The 22,604-nt window shown below is 41.6% G+C and overlaps 1 long non-coding RNA gene across 1 annotated transcript; it reads left to right on the forward strand.

The window, feature by feature from the left end:
• Window positions 1-1,064: 1,064 nt before the first annotated feature.
• Window positions 1,065-14,188, forward strand: LOC117505970. Its single transcript, XR_004559320.1, has 3 exons — window positions 1,065-1,076; window positions 3,360-3,367; window positions 14,056-14,188. It is a non-coding gene; the product is annotated as an uncharacterized LOC117505970 (long non-coding RNA).
• Window positions 14,189-22,604: the final 8,416 nt, after the last annotated feature.

Consider the following 22,604-nt stretch of genomic DNA (forward strand, 5'->3'; position numbering starts at 1 on the left):
TGCAGTGCTAGGCGTGTCCCCCTGCATAAGCCAGTACGTGTCCAGGCCTGTCTTAAGTTTGCCAGAGAGCATATGGATGATCCAGAAGTGCATTGGGAGAATATCATGTGGTCAGATGAAACCAAAATAGAACTTTTTGGTAAAAACTCAAATCGTTGTGTTTGGAGGAAGAAGAATGCTGAGTTGCATTCCAAGAACACCATACCTACTGTGAAGCATGGGGGTGGAAACATCATGCTTTGGGGCTGTTTTTCTGCAAAGGGGACAGGACGACTGATCCATGTTAAGTGAAGAATGAACGTGGCCATGTATCGTGAGACTTTAAGCATTGAAGATGCAACGTGGCTGCGTCTTCCAGCAAGACAATGATCCCAAACACACCGCTCGGGCAACGGAGTGGCTCCGTAAAAAGCATTTCAAGGTCCTGGAGTGGCCTAGCCAGTCTCCAGACTTCAACCCCATAGAAAATTTGTTGAGGGAGTTGAAAGTCCATGTTGCTCAGCGACAGCCCTAAAACATCACTGCTCTAGAGGAGATCTGCATGGAGGAATGGACCAAAATACCAGCTATAGTGTGTGCAAACCTGGTGAAGACTTACAGGAAAGGTTTGACCTCTGTCATTGCCAACAAAGATTATGTTACAAAGTACTGAGTGGAATTTTTGTTACTGAACAAATACTTATTTTCCACTATAATTTACAAAGAAATTCTTTTAAAATCCTACAATGTGATTTCCTGGATATTTTGTTTTCTCATTTTGTCTCTCATAATTGAAGTGTACCCATGTTGAAAATTACAGACCTCTCATCTTTCTAAGTAGAACTTGCACAATCAGGAGCCTAGTAAATAGTTTTTTGTCCCACTGTATAATACTGACTCACAAACAGTATTCATGTAATTTGATGAGCAACTTGCTGAGCACATATACTACCATCATGGACCTTTGACTGAAAAGCACTACAGAAACGCAGTGCATTTCGTATTTTAGATATACAGTGGTCCCTCGCTATAACGCGGTTCACCTTTCGCGGCCTCGCAGTTTCGAGTTTGTTTTTTTGGAGCAATTTTGCATGCTTGTTTTTTTTTACGGTGCATTGTGTTCTGCATCCTTAACAGGCGGGCAGGTCGCGGCACCGGTCAGCATCACCGCGATTGCTCTCACTGCTTCCGATGCGCTTTCTGCGGGCTCGGTAAACGCAGCAGCGGGCCATTGACACTGCCCTCTGCTGTGCGGAACTGCGCCAAATCTGGCAACAGGTCCAGAGACTACGCTCGCTGTTTTGATGCGGATGTTGACCGCAGCCACAGAGCTCCGTGGCCACCGAGAGAGGACTTTGCGGGTCCCGCATCCGTACCTCCGGACGCAGTGAGTGAAGGGAGAGCACACGCGTTGTGTTCTGCGTGTGTCTGTTTATAATCTTCTCGCACAGAAGAAAAAAGAGAGTGTTTACACAGGAGAGAAAAGTGAGAAAATGTTAACGCATGTTTGAGAAAAGTGTATAAAGTGTGTAGTGAGGGATTTTACAGCCTTAAAACATCTATAATAATTGCAAAAAATAGCGCTGACTACTTCGCAGATTTCGCTTATCATGGGTTATTTTTAGAACGTAACTCCCGTGATAAACGAGGGACCACTGGAAACCAGTAAACCGGTGTCCTTCAGCATCAACAGCTTCCAGAGCCTCCAGAATTTGTCCCAAGTTATGATTGAGTGAATTTCTCCTGTGGTAGAAAGAACCTGTGACATCCGTCACAGTATGATTAAAATCTTTACCAGATTACTTAATTTTACAGAATCAAACAGAGATTTGACTTACAAATAAGGTAGTGGATATTTTGCTGGACCTGGCAAACCTACAGCTAGTGATGTTTTGCCGGATCTCCTACTGATTGGCTAATTCAAATGACGTCATCGGTACCAGAACCTGTGATGAAATCAGCTATGCCAAAGTTGAATTGGACGATATTTCGCCGTACGCGGCTTGTGGTGTTTTGCCGGCCGTCTCAATTTATTCACGACGGAACGGCCACGGTCGGGCGGGAACTTAAAAGCGATCAGAGTTTAAGATCTCCTTATTTCACATTCATGATAGTTGGTCGATACTGGTGATTTTTATTGTTGAAAATTGGCATATTTTACCATTCACTATTTTCAGGGGTGGACATGTACACGTGGACTTCTGTATTTTCATTTTTATTCTGTCTTGAATTTGCAGGTTTTGTTTATCATCCCCGCCCTACACAGAAAATTAACAAGACTGCAAAAATTATTTCCACCGCGTGGCAAAAAGCGCCAGAAATAATTTCGGGCACGGTGGAAATAATTTTGGGCACGGCTATGCCACATTTTTGAGCTGCTTTTAGCGTCCGAGAATCCCTCTGCCAGTAGGTGATTTTCTGTTCCAATTCAAACGACTTTATGGCACCCAAAATGCCATTTAAAGCCAATCAGCGAGGAGATCCGGTCAAATATCACTACATGCATGTTTGCCATATCTGGCAAAATATCCACTGCCTACAAATAAAATAGATTGTTTTCAAGTACCTCTTGAATCTGAATAAATATTTTCAGAAAACGTGGGTCAAATATACTTTTACAACAGCTATCTGGCAACATTGTCTAAATGTAAAAGTAAATCTTTTAAAATAAAATAATAAAAAAATAAATAAATCACATTGAGAAATCGATTTTTTGTGGGGGGAGAGATCCCATTGCACATCTTCAGAACTAAATGTGAATCCACATCCGGTTGTCAAACTCGTTTCAAAGATTTAAAATCAAACCAGGATTTTTAACCATTCTTATTCTTTTACAAGAGAATATGCTTAAAATTTTTTTTTTTAAATCTCAGATGTTGAAATATATTAATGTATAAACTGCTTTAAAAACATTTATTAGATGAGCAAAGCCACAACTTCGACAGAGTGAAGTCAATATATTTTGTGTTTTCTTAACTTTAAAGATGAACTGATAACTGATGTTAGCTTAAAGAGGAGTTAGCTAAACAAAATAAATAAATAGTTAGTGTCTCTTACCAGATAAGATCAAGGAAATAAAGTTCACTTGTCAGAAAAAGACCACAATCTTAGACCGAAGTGCAGAGGAACTTTTTTCAGCTGGCAATTTCTTCGATCCTAACTGAAAGTGGCGCTGTAGCGCTGGAACCACAGTCTTTTATACAGAGACTGGTAGCATGTTTTTGAAAACATGGCTGTGATTGGTCCATCTGATACGTCGGCCGCTATTGGCTATCACGCCTTGGTCTGTGATTGGCTGTGGCGTAACTACCGGAAATGTAAGTTGGTTCACTCCTCCAGAGACTGTGGTACCAGGGCTACGTTATAAACAAAGGCTGCAGCCAATCAGGTACGTGGTGACGTATGAGACCAGTCAGTTTTTTGTTTTGTCAACATAGCAACACAAAGGATGCTGGGAGAACAGATGGCAGCCATGTTTGTTAAGGAGTAAGGGCGTGCTGTGACGTCATAGTGTTCAGTTGTTCCTTACCTGTTTATCAGTTTTGTCTATTAATTTTTATTCCTGTATTCATCCAAGAGTCAAACATTACACTTTAATCAGTGAACAATTTACATAGTTCAACACTGTAATGTTGGTGAAGGCTGTAAATTTATCACTTTGTTGCAGATTTCAGGATGTTTGAACCATGTTTGTAATCATCCAAAATCTCTTAAGGTCTAAACAAAACACCATGTAGGCAACTATTATAAACCCACATAAATAAATAAATGTGTGTGTGTAAAAATATATATATTTGTGTGTGAAAATACAGAAACCTGAAAAACAGTAAGGTTGGTTCTTTTCATTGCGGATCAGCAGTTTACATGGTTTTGTACTTAACTTTTCCCCCACAGAGGGCGCTCTATCTTTGGATTGAGGGTTCTAGATGTATACCACCACCTGCTGGATTGGAGTATTCATTACACTTGAATAAAGCTTCTTAAACGATTTCAACAACAAATACAGTAGTTCTTGTTTATGGCTCACATAACAGATCCAGACATAACTTGGTGAGGCCAGTAGTGGAGTAGGAGCTATTAAGCATCCTTCAGGCTCTGGATCAAGGTTTCCACACTCGGCATTGATCTTCTGTCATGGATCCAAGCAACACCGAGCAACTCGACTGGTTCATGGTCTCATCTCCCTGATCCAGACCAGCTTTCTCATGTCAACTTAATACTCATGAGTAGACAATATTAACAGCTGATATGATCCAGACAGTCAAGATCATGAAGGGACAAGGTTTACTCTCACGCAACATGCAGACTTATTGTCAGGTTATGTGAGGGTCGGTGTCATACACTGTCTTCGAGTCAGAGTAATAAAGCTGAACAAACACTGGAAACCAGTTCAGATCCATGAGAGTAAAAAACATTTATTTTGTTAAAATAAAAGGATGCTCATGACATAAAAATGGATAAACAGTCTGACTTCACATTTTCAGCCTCCGAGTCTCTCAGCATGGTGGTCGTCACAGCAGGAAACTTGACAGGAACCTCTGGAGGAACTAAGCCCCTCCCACTGGGCCACACCAACTTGTTTTTTGAGATAAACAAAGAATCATTTATATAAATATCGAGACGTACAACAACTTGATATACACATTTAAAACAGATGATCCATGATGCTTCTGTCATTAATAAACCATATTACAAAACAGACACTCATCAAGAACTGAACACAGTGACGGCTACACACACACACACACACACACACACACACACACACACACACACACACACACACACACACACACACACACACACACACACACACACACACACACACACACACACACACACACACACAAAATCAAAGCACAATGCATTTCAGTTTCCTTGTTGTCCTGCCACTTTCAGCCAGTGTACAAACTAGAAAAGAATTTTTTTTTTCCCAGAATGACATCACAAGTCCAAATATGAAGCAATCGGGTCCGATCACCCACAGATGTTGGCAGCAATCCTGTGTCATCCAAATGGAACTGACTGCTGCCAATCACACCAGATGGCGAACAATGGGAGGGCCACAATCAGTGCCAGTGTGTACGCCACACTGTCCACCAACCCAGTCTGACCACAGAGCCACTGTCTCTGACACAGAGGGACTGGCCAAGATCAGTCCCATCATTGCACTACTGGCACCCAAATGTCCATGGAGACATTTCTGCAGGGGTCAAAATGGCCATCATGTTGTGGTTCTTCACAACTGGTGAGTGAATCCATGTGACAAACTCGCACAATACATGGACACAACACGCAGCCGTCCCACTGTAATGTTTGACTATAAGCTGTCTGCGTGTTGCAGGCAACGCCTACAAGTGGTTGCAGTTTGAATTTTGTATCAATGTGTGAGTACACATTGACTCGTAGAATCAATGGAGACTCTGATTGCAACGATTGAGAGGCTGAGTGAGGAATTGGAGTGTCTGGGGCTGTGATTGTCCCCGACCAAGATTAAGATCCAGGCTTTAAACGACCAATATTCAGGCTTTTAATGACCAAGATTAAGGCTTTAAAGGGTGAAGTTTCATGCTTTTAATGATGTCCTAGACTCAGCCATCAGACGTGCATCTGTACGAACTGAACTTGCAGAGATATTTACTTATTTCAGCAGAGACATTCATGTCTCTGGTCTTTGGCCCCTGAAATTACAAGACACCTGGGAAGAGCTTATGGAGTCATGAGGTCACCGGTCACATGTGTTTGGCAATGCTGATATCTTTGCAGGACAACAAAGGTTCAAGTCTTTAGGGTCCTGGTGCCCGTCTTGCTGTATGGTTGTGAGACGTTGATGCTAACCAGTGACCTAGACAAAGCGGTGTACAGACATACAGCCCGCTACAATGTGACTCCTGTGAAACACTGAGTCTTGTCATCAGGAATCCTCCAGTTTAAGGCAAGATCGATAGACATTTTGAGACCAAAGCAACAATAATCAAAAAATGAAAGGGGAACAATGCAAATGGTTGAGGATTAGGGACAAATTGGGTCAAAGATGCATTGGAACACAGAGGATGGTTACTGGTTCAGGCCACACTGCAAAATCTTGCCTGAGAAGCCAATTTTCATGAAATTTACACTTCCTCAAGAGTCTCTGCTCTGAGCATCCGGCAGCAAACAAAAGAGATTTGTTGTCTTCACTTTCTTGCTTTGTGTGGTCTTACAAGAGGCTTTCAGTGAAACATAATTTTAAAAATCATGTTGCCATTCCCAGCACAGTGGCTTAGTGGTTTGCACTGTTGACTCACAGGTCATGGGATCGATGCCCACCCGTGGCTTTTCTCTGTTGATTTTGCATGTTCTGCCCGTGTTCGTGTGAGTTCCCTCCGGGTGCTGCAGCTTCCTGCCACATCCAAAGACATGCAGGTTAGGTGGACTGGAAACTTTAAATTGTCCGTAGGTGTGCGTGCGTGTGTGAATGTGTTTGTCTATACAGTATTGTTCAGAATAATAGGAGTGCTATGTGACTAAAGATTAATCCAGGTTTTGAGTATATTTCTTATTGTTACATGGGAAACAAGGTACCAGTAGATTCAGTAGATTCTCAGAAATCCAACAAGACAAAGCATTCATGATATGCACACTCTTAAGGCTATTAATTAATTATTAATTGGGCTATTAGTAAAAAAAAAAGTAGAAAAGGGGGTTTCTGTGTAGGCTCTCATAGAAAAGGGGGTGTTCTTTTTAGTCACATAGCACTACTATTATTCTGAACACTACTGTATGTGGCCCTGCAACAGACTGGTGTCCTGTCTCAGGTGTAGCCCGCCTCATGCCCCATGACTGTAAATAGGCTCCAACACCCCACGACCTGATCTTGGATGAGCGGTTGAACACTGTGTGTGTGTGTGTGTGTGCACTGTGATTCATTTTGATATTTTACTTGCAGTGTCTTGGAATTAATTAAAGATTTGAAAGACTGATATAAGGCACTTTAATACCACTTAAAGGACATGTCGCACGCTATTTAACGTCACAGTTAGCAAGACAACATAAACGTACTCATGATTGTAACTCTCCATGCACATGCGCGAATAAGTGAACGCTGATGGATTTTATTGGTAATTACTGCTCTCATTCTGAGTGTTAGCAGGTCCATTTCTGGAAACCGTTTTAGTCAGCAATTCTCTGCATTTCTCGGTGAGTGACGTACATTTTAGTAAAAGTTGAAACATCCTGATGACTGACAGAGAGAAATTAACCGTCTCCGCCTGATAACGAAGCTTCTGAGCTTTCATTCGAAATGATGGCTCAGATTTACAGACGATATACAGACAGGAGACGACACACTTCACCCTGAAACTCTTAACTTTTTCAGAATCTGTTGGATCTTGGAAACTAAAGTGTGGTGATGCGCTGTTTGTGTGAAAGGATGCTGGTTTACTGTCGCATGGATGTGGGACATCTCTATGATGCTATTTTTCACAGACTGCCTGGACACGCAGATGGATTTCTTACATTGGGAAAAAGAGTCACATTATTTTCAGGGGATAATGGACTATGTAATGTGCCACAGTGTGACAGAACATGAGATGAAGGCAAAACCGCAGTCGGGCATCTGGCTGGTGATCGTGGACGCAAACTGTGCATGTCGACTTAGAGTGGACCTGGACCTGTTCTCTGGCTGGCAATCCATGTGACATGTTTTCACATCCATATTTTTTCCTCTTTTGTATTGTCTTCTCTTCAGTGGAGCTGGTCGGCTTTATTTTTATTTTACTTTGAGAGAGTCTGTCAGATTTTGGATCTGGATGTGGACGCTGTTTTAACGTGCCCCTCTCAGCTGTTTTATTGCCGCTGTGAACATGGACATGGAATGTCTCCACGATGGTGTTTTTCATAAGCCACCTGATCTCACACACACACACACACACACATATATACAGTAGTGTTCAGAATAATAGTAGTGCTATGTGACTAAAAAGATTAATCCAGGTTTTGAGTATATTTCTTATTGTTACATGGGAAAGAAGGTACCAGTAGATTCAGTAGATTCTCACAAATCCAACAAGACCAAGCATTCATGATATGCACACTCTTAAGGCTATGAAACTGGGCTATTAGTAGAAAAAAAGTAGAAAAGGGGGAGTTCACAATAATAGTAGTGTGGCATTCAGTCAGTGAGTTCGTCAATTTTGTGGCACAAACAGGTGTGAATCAGGTGTCCCCTATTTAAGGATGAAGCCAGCACCTGTTGAACATGCTTTTCTCTTTGAAAGCTTGAGGGAAATGGGACATTTAAGACATTGTTCAGAAGAACAGCATAGTTTGATTAAAAAGTTGATTGGAGAGGGGAAAACGTATACGCAGGTGCAAAAAATTATAGGTTGTTCATTTACAATTATCTCCAATGCTTTAAAATGGACAAAAAAAAAAAAAAAACAGACGCATGGAAAAAAATGGAAAACAATCATCAAAATGGACAGAAGAATAACCAGAATGGCAAGGCTCACCCATTGATCAGCTCCAGGATGATCAAAGACTGTCTGGTGTTACCTGTAAGTGCTGTGACAGTTAGAAGACGCCTGTGTGAAGCTAATGTATTTGCAAGAATTCCCTGCAAAGTCCCTCTGTTAAATAAAAGACATGTGCAGAAAAGGTTACAATTTGCCAAAGAACACATCAACTGGCCTAAAGAGAAATGGAGGAATATTTTGTGGAATGATGAGAGTAAAATTGTTCTTTTTGGGTCCAAGGGCTGCAGACAGTTTGTGAGACGACCCCCAAACTCTGAATTCAAGCCACAGTTCACAGTGAAGACAGTGAAGCATGGTGGTGCAAGCATCATGATATGGGCATGTTTCTCCTACTATGGTGCTTGGCCTATATATCGCATATCAGGTATCATAGATCAGTTTGGATATGTCAAAATACTTGAAGAGGTCATGTTGCCTTATGCTGAAGAGGACATGCCCTTGAAATGGGTGTTTCAACAAGACAATGACCCCAAGCACACTAGTAAATGAGCAAAATCTTGGTTCCAAACCAAGAAAATTAATGCCTCATGAAAAACTGTGGTTATACAACTAAATACTAGTTTAGTGATTCACAGGATTGCTAAAAAAGCAGTTTGAACATAATAGTTTTGAGTTTGTTGCGTCAACAGCAGATGCTTCTATTATTGTGAACACCCCCTTTTCTCCTTTTTTTTTTTTTTTTTACTAATAGCCCAATTTCATAGCCTTAAGAGTGTGCATATCATGAATGCTTGGTCTTGTTGAATATGTGAGAATCGACTGAATCTACTGGTACCTTGTAACAATAAGAAATATACTCAAAACCTGGATTAATCTTTTTAGTCGCATAGCACTACTATTATTCTGAACACTACTGTATATATATATATATATATATATATATATATATATATATATATATATTTCACAGTTATACAACACTTATGCTGTGTTCACACCGGGCGCGACTCGAGTGACAGCAGCGACAAGTTGCCATGTAATACCTATGGAAGGACGCGTTTTGGCGCCAAACCATGCAGGGCGATGCGATGGACGCAAATGAAGCGGCGCGAGTGAAGCGATTGGCGCGTTTGTGGCACGATATTGCGTCACATCACGTCGCTTTGCCCTCCTCCCCAAGTTGAAAAATCTGAACTTTTTCATCTTGACGCGCCGTGATGACCAATCAGGGACAGAATATGTAGTGATGTGGAGTTTGGTGTGGATGTCTGGAGTTTGACTGAAGATGTGAACATGTCCTGTCTCTGGTAGCCAGCCTGTGAGCAGGACTTACATCCCTTAGGTCATTTTATTTCACAACTAACAACTAACGCATGCGCACTGAGAAACTCAAAACTGGCTTATTCACATTTAATCTGTAAAATGCTCTCACTCCTAAAACAAACTGGGGCTGCAACTAACGATTATTTTAGTAATCGATTAATCTTTTTTTTGTTTGTTTTTGTTTTTTTACTTACATGTGAGTTTTGCCATTATTTCTTGAAGTTATTATTAAAAGGCCTTTATCACGCAACATCAACGTTTGACCTTGTAATAAAGTTATGATGTTACATTCTCATCAAAAATATACCTCGAATAATGTTTTATTTTGAGAGATTTCCATCAGGTTTCATCCGATTATGAGCATTTTTAGATTTTAGATCTCAACCACTGACAACATATTACAGCAAGAGTCCACAAAAGTATTTTAAAGGCCTGACTAAAGTGTAATATGTGATCTTTAATAAGTTATTTTCATGAAAAAGACACAAATGTGCAGTTTACTGCATTTTATTTTTGTGTGTAAAAACACAGCTTAGATCTGGTTTGACAGAAACAAATTGTCATTAAACTTAACCAGTTGTATATAATTCTCGTTTTACATTACTTAGTCCACATTTCATTAACTTATGTTTATATTAGTTGTGCATATACTCTGAATAATTTACCGTTAAATTTCACGATCTTTCATTTGGCTAAAAATTACTCGCACCTTTTTGTAGTGGCACTCAAATATCGTTTTAATGGAAATTACAATGACAATAAAGGCGATTCTGATTCTTCTGGTTATTATTATTAATATATAAATAAAAATAAATAAATTATAATTCGTAATACATTTGACTCTTTTACGACAACAAACACTAAGCCATTATTTATTATACAGAAAACATGCACACAAACTGTGCTGAGATGCGAACTGCTTAATGCTAACTTTATCATTGAAAACGCCATAGACATGCTAACGCGTTAGCATTGGTCCCGTTTTCAAGTTATAAAATACATCTATCAACTGTTTTAGAAGACCATAACAGGTCGGTTTAATATAAAAAAGGTAAATATTACTCACAGACATATGCTCTTTAGGGTTTTAGCAGGGGAAAATTAAGATAAAGCGACAAACCATCGAAGCAGAGTCAGATCATTGCTTCATTGTTTCAAAGCAAAGCCACGCCTCGCTCTACTTGGGGAGTGTCTGCCAATGTTCCCACAAAGACAGAGAGGAGAAGAACCGTGGCTCATAGCAAGCAGTAAACAGAGCGGAGAGGAGGGAAAATTCACACAGTCCCTTCCTCCGCAGTCCACGCTGACATTGCTGCTGTTTTGATTAGCGCAGAATGGGATGTTGCTTTGACAGTGAGACTATCATATTTCGGCCCCAAAACACGCATGACACCACGTGCACACGCGTATGTGTGGTTAAATCTTCCAAATGACGGAAATCCGTTGCGGCGACAGAGAACTTTAACCCATGAACAAGTTGCAAACTTGGTAATTTAAAGGACATATCATACGTTATTTAATGTCCTGGTTTGCAAGTATTCATGATTGTAAGTGTATCCGTGCACTTGCTCTGAAAACGTGTGATTGCTGACGCATTTTATTGATAATTCTACTGACGGAGAAACTGAAGCCTTTTGAACCACTGAATGAAGATGAAGCAATTGTGTTGAAATGGTTCAGTTTTTGAAGCAATTAAATACGGCAACACGTGCTGGCCAGTCTTTAACATAGCACTTGCATGGAACAATTGATTTGTGAAAAATAATACAAAAATAATACAAAAATATATTAACAAAACCCATAAATACATAAAATACAGGGTAACAGAAAAAAGGGAAAAAAAAGCTTGTTTCCATTGTGGCCCAAAAAATACTCAAAGGCAAAAATACATTCATACATACATAAAACCCATAAGACTTAATAAAATAAAAATATATAGTATTTTTTAATTTTTTTCTCAATAATAAATAAATTGATTGTTCTCTGGTTGAGCCAATTGTTGGAATAAAAACTGTCTGACCCTGTTTTTAAAAAGAGGCTTCGATTCACAAACTCTAATTTGACGAGACGGACCATCAAATAGTTTAGCTCCAGTGTACTTGAAGGACGAAGCCCCACAGAGCTTCACCTGAGGAATGACCAGAGACAAGGTACTCGACCGAGTATTAATATTGTGCTGTGTGTGTAAATTTAAAAGAAGTGACCAAGTAATTTGGGGCTTGTTAATTCACTATATTAAACATATGATTTAATTTTAATTGTTGAACTCTGAGCTCAACAGGAAAACATACTGACCATTCTAAATTCGGCCAGGCCTATGAAAGCGCATGATCCAAGGCTGTGAAATGAAAATTGTGAAATTCGAGGAAAATTCGCAGGGGGTAGATTGTAGAATATTAAAAAAAAAAAATCAGGATAAAATATCAATAACATACCTAATAATAAAAAGCCACACATTCTTGTGTAAATTCCTGTAAATCCACTCAAAGCCACGTCTTTTTTTTCCCATGAAAAAAGTCTACATTAATAAAAACTAATTTACATTGTTGTGTAAATTCATGTAGCCTAAATTCATTCAAAGCCACAATGTCTTTTTTCAATCAAAGAAAGTCTAGATTAATGAAAGGAAAAAAAGGCACATAATCTTTTCTGAAATCCTGTTTGAACAGCCCAATGTTTATTTTCCAGAGAGAGAAAAAAATTCTTACCAGTTCGCTTTTCCCGTTTATCTTTCAGGTGTGTTGATGAAGCCAGCAACAATTCCACGGATTCTTGTCCTTATCAAAACAGTCTTTCTCGCCATCTTCGCTCTGTCTCATGTCGCTCCGTGACACAGACATGCTGCAAAATTCTTCTTTTAAAAACTTGACAGTTCTAAAAGTTTGTGATGTCCACATGCTACATTCAGCTAGCTTCGCACAGGAGCCACACAGCGTCACCGCAGCAACCAACCAGTCCCGCTTTACGACAACTGTCGTAACAGCGAGGTTTTGAGTGGCATTTATTTTCCTCAAAACTGCGCGGATCCGAGGAAAATGATTTCTATCTGTAACACACAGATCAGTGTCCGTGGACTTATAAAACTTGCATGATGTCGTAAAAAAAGAGAATGCTTTGCGATAAACATTTTAAAAACTCAGTAACGATCACAATTAAAGAGTACAACACTGACACTCCCGCACCCCTCCCCATGATGAAATCCGTGGAATTCTGCGGATCCGCGGAGTTTTCACAGCCCTGATGATCTTGTTCTGCATGATCTGCAACCTCCTTTGATTACACTTGGTCAGGCCAGAATACCAGGCTGCACTGGAACAGTCCATGTGACAGTGTAACAAGACTGATGGAAGAAGTTTTGTCTTATGGGTCCGCGCATCGGGACGCAGCCGGCACGGTGCAGGAAAAACACCTCTGTGTTGATAACCATTTGTAAAATCCAGGCAGCTTTTGATGGCTTTCAGTGGAGTGAGTATATGAGAAATTGTTTAACAGCTGGGCATGTTCCAACTTGTCCTTAAGGCTTCCAACAGAGGTGTTTTTCCAGTGGCGGAGCGTTGCGGCGGCTGCGAGCCGACGCTGCAATCCGTCCGCACCTCTTTCATTAAAAAAATCTCCTTTAATAGTGGAATATCTGGATAAAATGCTGAAACCGACTTCTTCTGAAACTTCTCTGTTCTCTCACGACGTCTTGGATCAATAGAGTCTGAAATGTGGAGGTTTTCCAGCTTGAAACAGGCTGACGACGGCGCCTGGGAGTGCTGCGCGACATCCTGCTCCGTGGGAAGTCCTTAAAGCGACAGTATCACCTCAAAATCTCTCATCAGCCGTTAAAATGTTCACTGAAAACCAGCTTAATTTTTCGAACCGTGTCCACTTCGATGTGCCACACAGGTTTAGAAAAAATTTTGATCAAACAAAGCGCCAGTCTCTCAGCAACTTCTCATACAAAGGAATTCCGACGAGGGGCTGGACAACTCCTCCCACAAGGAGTGCTCACAGGCGAATGACGTCACCAACAGGCGTGGAAAAACTCACGCATGCGCACGAGGGTTCAAGCATGTCTGACGTAAAAATATATGAATGAAATCCATATAGTTTTTGAAAAAAATAAAAGGACCTATACTTTATTGACAGACCTTGTATACTTGTGTTATAATGTGACTGTGCCATCATAAAATACTGTATGTAAGAGAGACATAAATTGTGAAATGTTTGCTCAACTAGGGACTGTTATGACCATAGTATGTACAAAATGAAGGGGATTTGGGGGCTTCAAAGTTTTTCATTTAAAAACAAGATCATTTCAGCAGTGTCTGTTCCTCTTCTCTCCAGTTGTGGATAAGACTCACATGGGAACAGAAGCTGCTGGCAGATGAAGATAGATTTCGTCCAGCTTGTAAAAAGTTGGATAAACCATTGCCTGCATCTTCCCTAACTCTCCTTGCAAATTTACTGCAGAAAATGGTTCTGGGGAGCATGAGCACGGCTAAAACCCTTCAGCTTCTGGGGGGTGAAGCCCCCGACCAGGGCCCTCTTCATCCCGAGCCATTTTAAGCATTTTTCATTATTTGTCTCTTACATGCAGGGAGATGAGCTCACTGAAATACTTTGGAATCATGGACGTGAGATGGTGTTACAGCACTGTGCGCTGATATAACGTGAAGTTATGTGCTGACGTGGACTGGGTTACAACACTTACAGCAACAGATAAATGGCTCACAATGTGCTCGTAGTACATGTGGTACACTGTGAGTCAGTTGTAACTACAGAAATTATTATAAGAGATGTACGTTGTTCTACTTGTAGAATCATAAATACAAGGTCTGTTAGGAAAGTATCGGACCTTTTTATTTTTTGCAAAAACCATATGGATTTGTTTCACGTGTGATTGCATTAGCCAAGCTTGAACCTTCGTGCGCATGCGTGAGTTTTTTCACGCCTGTGAGCAGGCTTTGTGTGAGCAGTGGTCCACCCCTCTTGTCGGATTTTTATTGCGAATAAAATGTCTGAACAATTTGGAGCACTGCTGCATCAAATTCTTCCAGAAACTGTGAGAGACCTCCAGGTGGACACCATTCGGAAAATTCAGATGGCTTTCAGCGACGATTTTATAGGGATTACACAGATTAAGGAGTGCTCCAGCCGGTTTAAAGACCGCCCACAGTGTCTGAGAGCGCGGCGTACTCCGAGCACCGATCGACAGGCTGAAACCCCGCTGAAACAACCAGATCATTTCCAACGTGAAGCTTTGTTGATCCGGGACGTCGTGTGACTTCCACAAAAAAGGCAGAAGGCGTGGACATCAGCACTTTTTCGGCACATTCCACTGTTACAGGAGTTTTTTTCATGGAAAGAGGAGCGGAGGAATGCGCCACCGTGCTGGTCATGGCGCGGCACAAAACCACTTCCGTGTTGGTCTCACAGGACGGCTTTCAGATGGCTTTCAGACGGTTTCCGTGGCTTTTCAGTCGTGTGACTATCCGAGAAATAGTGGATGACCTGGACATGCCAGAACATGTCCTGTGAGGCTTCATCATGGCATTGCTTTGCGCCATGCGGAAACATCCTGACGCGCGGAATTCTTCCGCACGTCTGTCTTAATGTGCCGAAAAAGTGCTGATGTCCACGTCTTACGCAATTTCTGTGTTATTCAGACGACGTCCAGGATCAACGCAGTGTCTAGTTTGGAAATGAACGGCACATTCCACTGTTACAGGAGTTTTTGTCATGGAAAGAGGAGCGGAGGAATTCCGTGCGTCGCGGCAGAGCCGCATGGCGCAAAGCAACGCCGTGATGAAGCCTCACAGGACATGTTCTGGCATGTCAAGGTCATCCACAATTTCTCGGATAGTCACAGGACTGAAAAATCCGACGAGAGCGGTGGACCACTGCTCACACAAAGCCTGCTCACAGGAGAATGACGCAACCGACAGGCGTGAAAAAACTGATGCAATCACGCGGGATTCAAATCCATATGGTTTTTGAAAAAATAAAAAGGTCCGATACTTTTCTAACAGACCTCGTATACAAGTGCAGTAGGGAGAGAAACCAGCATCAAGCCTCTTGCCTCCTGGTTCAAGTCTGCTACATGGGACCAGAAACTGGGAAATGTGCCCTGACCTGGACCATATTCCCATCTGAGATCACAGGTCCACACTTATGACCAGATCAATTCTACTCTACTGGTGAAAGTCCTGTCAGTGCGCTTTCATCATCAAGCTAACTGCCCTTTGGGAGGACACCATGGAGGAGGCCTCTGAACATAAGAAGCTGCACTATGCTGACCTGGTAGCTGAAGTTGCAGCATGAGACTGGAAAGCTGAAGTGCGTCCTGCCGAGGAGGGTCCCAGAAGCTTCAACAACAGCTCCATCACAAGGTTCTTGAGGGAAGTCTGGATCGGAGGACTGGCCCAGAGCAAATGTGGTCAAAGCTCTGACCAACACAGTAGAGAGGAGCGGTCAGTGGCTGTGACTGACAAGGAAGGCTTCCATCTGGACCCCAAGGTGACCACGAAGGAGTCAACCTACTGACACACACTCGGGTCTGATCAGGCTGCCATGGGCCTGCCTCGATGGAGGGCATCTTGTGATGAAAGGCCCAAAGCTCTGATGATGTTGAGATACACAACTGATGTGTCAAACTGTTGGCTCCAATCTGGTGGCCAAATCAAAGAATAACTATGCTAAGCAAGAAGAGCACTGAAACTTCAGGGATTGTAACATCAAGTCCTAAGTAATGAATGAAGACAACATTTATCAGGGACACTCACCGGTGCAGCCTCTGCTGATCTTGGCGGTTGTGGCCTCCCTCAGTCTCAACTTCTTCTTCCTGTCCAGAAAGTTCCAGTGCCTGTTGTCGTACAGGCCGGGGTTTTCCTGCCATCACTCCAGCAGCCTGTCCAGCTCCTTTTCCATGAAGTGGAAAAGGTCCTCATCCTGGGACCTCTTTCTCAGTCTCCCTCTCATGGACCTCCTCAGTGCTGGGAGCTGGATGTGAAACAGCAGCACCACAAGCTACCAGACGGTGGTCGAAGCGGCTTCATATTTCCAAAGGAGCATGAAGTCTGGAGGCACAAACTGCAGAGTTCCTAGAACACACAACAGCACACAGAGAGACGGACAGAGACAGAAAGCAGGGAAGAATGATTTAAATCTGAGATATGGATCCAGAGATCATCAAACATGCACAGAGCAAAAAACAGACTCTTTGTAAGAACCGTCCGCTGCCACAAGCAAAGTCACTGACTTGTGCCTGTGGTTCTGAGTTCTTCTTCAATCAGGACAGTTTCCATCTTAACGTCCCAATGTCAAATGTTCTTGTGGAAGTGAACGGCTGCATTCACCAGCTGGCTCAGTGTGATCTGACAGAGAGAAACAGAAGTCAGATGACATCAGGAAGGCAATATTTGTCATTTCCTCTTCTCTGAGTGGAAAAGCCTCATGATCAGATTTCACACACGGAACGCTCAGGAGAGTCGACCTTAGCCAGCGGGCAGAACCACTGGAACTACAGCCACAGACAGTTCTCAGACTGACTTGGATTGACAAAACCTGAAGCAGCTGTAATACGTGACATATACCTTCTGATCATCTCACACCATGTTTCACCTGACCCCCATGTTTTAAAAAGGCACAAAAACTGAATCCTTGTCAGTTTGCAAATCAAATCAAATCAATTTTATTTATATAGCACCAAATCACAACAAACAGTTGCCCCAAGGCGCAAACCACCAATAAACTTGACAGAAGAAGACCCGGTAAGGTTCACTTCTGCCTGACGTATGTTTTGGTTGTTGTTGGTGGGACAAAGCACACTGAGCTCTGTGAATCAAACTCTGGTTTACACAATTCATGGAAAAAAGGACAAATGTTACGGTGAGTCCACATTAACTGAATGTACCTATTAAAACATTCCACGAAGGTGTTTTCATGTAGGTGCAGTCAGGCGCACAGGCAGTGGGGAAAAAAAACCCACCTCACACACACAAATTCTAAACTGAATGCGCACTGTGCAGAAATGTGGAAAAAGGATTCATTTAATACTTAGCTTGTTTTGTCTGCCATAGTGACAGGTTTTGGTTACGTGATGCCGCAGGTTGTCATCATAACACTAATCGGTGCAAAGTTTACTTAATCTGACATGTCTGATGTGACACATGCTTTCAGTGACAGCAAAGCTGCACTCCATGACTGCTTGTACTGAAATTATATCACAACAGAAGCCCAGAATGAACCATCAGCCACAGAAAAACTATAGACAAAGCTCTCCACCTGCTCTCCACTCAGTTTTGAACACATACAAAACTTACTTACAAACTCTGCGGACATCAACTGACAAGAAACTCATTTTTCGTTGTATAACAGGGCTTTATACAATGAACTGTATTCATAAATGTCTGTGTGGTGTAGGGAGAACAACCTGATCCTGAACCCCTCAAAGATAAAGGAGATGGTAGTGGACTACAGGAGGAAGAAAATGAACATTCGGCCACTGGTCATTGGTGCAGACTGTGTGGAGAGGGTCTCTGACTTCCAGTTTCTGGGCATGAACTTGAGGGAAGACCTTACTTGGCGCACCAACACCATGGCTACCATCAAGAAGGCACAGCAGAGACTCTGCTTCCCGAGGGTTCTCAGGAACAGTAGGTATGAAATGTTTTGAGAAGATTGTTTTAACCCTCTGGGGTCACTAAATTATAAATAACTTTTGAATGATATGAGATAGAAACTTACTTTTTTTTGCTGAAAAGTTAACTCTGGACTTTCGTGCCAGCCATCGGCCATCTCTGTACTCCTCATACAAGCTGTGTGCTGACGTGCGCAATGTGAGTGTCAAATTGGAATTGGTTCACTGTCAAATGGTTTTCCAAAATCCAATCGTAGGGCAGATTTACCTCACGTGAAAAGCCAAAGATCGTTTTCAGGAGTGATGTGTTACTAGTTGGCCTGTTTGAATAGCCCCCTGGGTGCTCCAATGAGTACATACTATTAGTACATACTCAGTGTGCCCTGCACCATTACGCACAGCAATCAGTGAAAGCAGGAGCAGATGGAGATCCTCTGATGACAATCTCACGTGCTCAAACAAAGAGTGTGTAACTATCAGAATTGCTCCACTAGTTTGCATGTAAATGTTACTGGATAACTCTGTTGCTTTCTCTGCATAAAGCACTGTTTACCATACCAATGGACAACAAAATGCATAGACCATTTTGTACATATTGTTCAAAATGTGCATTTGTGTTTATTGTTTGAACCTTTTTGTTGTACAGACTTTCACACAAGACCTCAAATTACCTTTATAAAGTGACAAAACAGTTATTTATTATAGTTTGCTGTGTGTTTGAATAAATGTGTGTGGAAAATTATTTTTTTCGCTTTATTTTTTCCTTGCTTATTTTTAATTGTAAACCTTTATTATACTTATAAAGCAACAAAAACATATATATTCTGAAAGCACAGGTTGTCCTGAAAACAAAGAGACATAAAACTTGATTGTGGGATGCAGGGAGAGCTGTTAACAGCAATAATAAAACATTTATGCCAGGCGAGTGAACTGTCCAATAAATGCCCTTGGACCCCAGAGGGTTAAAAAAAGCTTCTTTCTGAAATCTCACCTATTTTAGATCCACATCAATTTGCCTACCGTGCTGGGAGAGAGGTGGGAGATGCTTTGCTGACCTTGACATACAATGTCTATGAACACCTTGACCAGTCAAAAAGCCTGGTGAAAATTTTGTTTATTGACTTTAGCAGTGCCTTCAATACAATTCAACCTCATTTAATGGGGAAGAAACTGTTAAATTTTGGAGTTAATCCCAGACTCATTCTATGGATACTTGACTTTTTGAACAATCATAGTCAGCAAATCCCTTTTAGCTCATGCATTTCATCTTTACAAATCACTAACACAGGGGCACCACAGGGGTGTGTTTTGTCCCCAATACTTTATACCTTATACAAAAATTACTGTCAGTCGACATCTCCAGCCCACACATTCTTTAAGTATGATGATACAGCCCTGGTGGGTTTTTTACAGTCTGACCTTCCATCTGTGGAAGGTATTGAAAGGGAGGTACAAGGTTTTATTCAATGGTGCTCTGATAATTATCTCATTGTCAATGTAAAGAAAACTAAAGAGATGGTGATTCATTTCAGAAAGAAAGTTACAATAGTGTCCCAATCTAGGATCAATGGTGAACTAGTAGAGCAAGTCCCATCTTATAAATATTTGGGTGTTGAAATTGACAATAAGCTGTCTTTCACAGAATGCGCTCTAAATAAATCTAAAGCCGCATTCAGACTGGACGCCACAAATTTGCATCTGTCGCATGGCCACCATCGCCCGGTGTGTCGCTCTGCTTTCGCTATGAAAATTCGCCCCGGTGCATCATCAAATAGGTGGAGCTTCCATTCCGCTCGCCGGCTCCAGTTGTCAGTCAAGTCAACATGCCGGACCTTGACCACATGGAGCAAGTTGCTGTGCTGTATTTGTTGTGGAAAGCTGACAAATGTCGCCAGAGGATGTTTTTCCTTAGGAAAATGAGTTACTTTAGACTGGACAGCTGCATTTTACAAATGTTTTATAAAGTTCTTTTGCAGAGCGTTCTGTCTTTTGGTCTCTTCTGGACTTTTGGTAATATGCATGTGAAGGATCCTACAAAACTGCAGCGCATTATCAATGTGGCCAGTAAAATCATATGCATCAACCAAGCATCTGTAGTTCAGTTGTACAATGAGCTCATCCTCAAGAAGACAGACCAGATCCTCAGTGATGCAACACATCCTCTATTTTCAAAATTTGTGAGTAGCCACAAGTTATGTGGCAGAATTCTGCAAAGACAGATTAGAACAGAGAGGTATAAGAAGTCAATCACATTATACAACAATAGACTCAAAACGTCTGTGTTACCCTGACTTGATTCCAGGCCCATTTTAACTTGTTTACCTCACATCATAGATCCTGGTTTTATTTATTTGCTTATTTATTATATATTTTAGGTTCTGCTAACATTTTGTATTTTATGATAAATGTTTTGTGTTTTTGTGTGGTTTGTTACTAGTGGTACGTCCCAATCAGTTTTTTGCCTTTTGGGTTATAACATATGTTGTAAGACAAGCAATGATGACCACATGAATTTCCCCTGGTGCGAACCCGGCGCCACGAGGGGACGTTTGGGGGCAACGCCCCCTCACGTCATCAACCTCGCCCCCTCAGATATGAGAGTTATCAAAAATAAAAAATAAAGAAAAAGGAATACTGGAAAATATAGCACCTCGCAGTATCGCAGATTTTTTTAGTCCAATTTTGCATGCTTTTTTTTTTTTTTTTTTTAACAGCGCATTGTGCTCTGCGTCCTCATCAAGCAGGCCGGTGTTCTGTCGAGATGACGGGACACCTGTTGCGGCACCGCGAAGGGAAAGCACGTGCATTGTGTTCTGCGTGTCTGTTTATAAGAATCTTCTCGCCCAGAAGAAAAAAGAGCACCAACAACTACCCATAACTGTGTTCTTCACTCGGAAAGACACCTGCAGGGAGGTGTGAATGGAAAAAGCCGCGACAGTGGCGCGGTGCCAGGACGAAGAGGCGCGATCAGAGGAACTGTGAAATACTGGTCAGTCACTATTAATAATTTCTTATGTGTCCCTAACCCTTGTAGGTTGATCATTAAAATTAAATTCGTTAGTTCTGAAAGCCATCATAATTATTTATAGGAAAATGTTCTATTTTTATTTCTCAAACAAATGTTTGGGCCTGAAAACAGGTTGGTCTTATTTTTCTACTAAGGTTTCAACTTTGAGAGTGTTTACACACGAGAGAACAGTGAGAAAATGTTAATGCCTGTTTGAGAGAAGTGTATAAAGTGTGTAGTGAGGGGTTTTACAGCCTTAAAAAGTCTATAATAACTGTAAAAAATAACGCTGACTACTTCACGGATTTCGCCTATCGCGGGCTATTTTTAGAACGCAACTCCCGCGATAAACAAGGGACCACTGTATATCTACATGGTTTATGTGGGGTTAATCTACTGTCTCATGTCGTTTCTCAGATCAGTTGTTGGTTTGGTTTTGTGGTATGCAGGAGATCACTTGACCGAGGGGCTATACGCTCAAATAATAATTAAAAAATACTGTCATCACTCTTTACTCTTAGTCAGTCTCTTACAACGGTGTAGCCTAAATATACAAGCTTTCTAGGAGCGCACCCAATTCATTACGCACGCTCAGAGGCAGGTACCCTCCGGTGCGCACTTTTTTTGTGGTGGTAGTGGTGGGGGGCGACCCCGCCCCCTGTGATAAACTCATTGCCCCCTTAATATTTTTCTCTGGCGCCGGGCCTGACCTGGTGGGATAATAAAGTTTACCTTGAAATGGTGTGTGGGCCTTTTTGTCACATCAGGCCCGGATCCAGACCGGTTTGGACCAATGCAACTGCATCGGTCAGATTTTTTACGCATCTTTCGTCATCAGTAAAAAAAAAAACTTGAATGATCCCGAATAGTGCCGAACGTGTCCCCGCGATGAACACGGCTTTGGATTTGATCCCACAATGCACCACGCATGTGTACACAGGAGAATTCAAACCGGATCAAATAAACATAGCGTCAGTCGAGTCGATGATCATGGCATCCAGGAAAAAAGTTGTGCAAGGAAAATTGGGCGCTTATTTCAGCAAGAAAGTGGTTTATAAATAGTTTTCAGACAATAGTGTGTTTGAAAGGCATTCTATGATGACTGAAATTACATTTTTGTGGTGTTCTGACCATACATGTCAACCTATACGGATTGTCTGTAAATTATACGGATTTTTCCGAGTTTCAGAGTCATACAGACGTACAAATAAAG

Source organism: Thalassophryne amazonica, unplaced genomic scaffold (genome assembly GCF_902500255.1).
Source record: "Thalassophryne amazonica unplaced genomic scaffold, fThaAma1.1, whole genome shotgun sequence".
In the NCBI taxonomy this organism is placed as follows: domain Eukaryota; kingdom Metazoa; phylum Chordata; class Actinopteri; order Batrachoidiformes; family Batrachoididae; genus Thalassophryne; species Thalassophryne amazonica.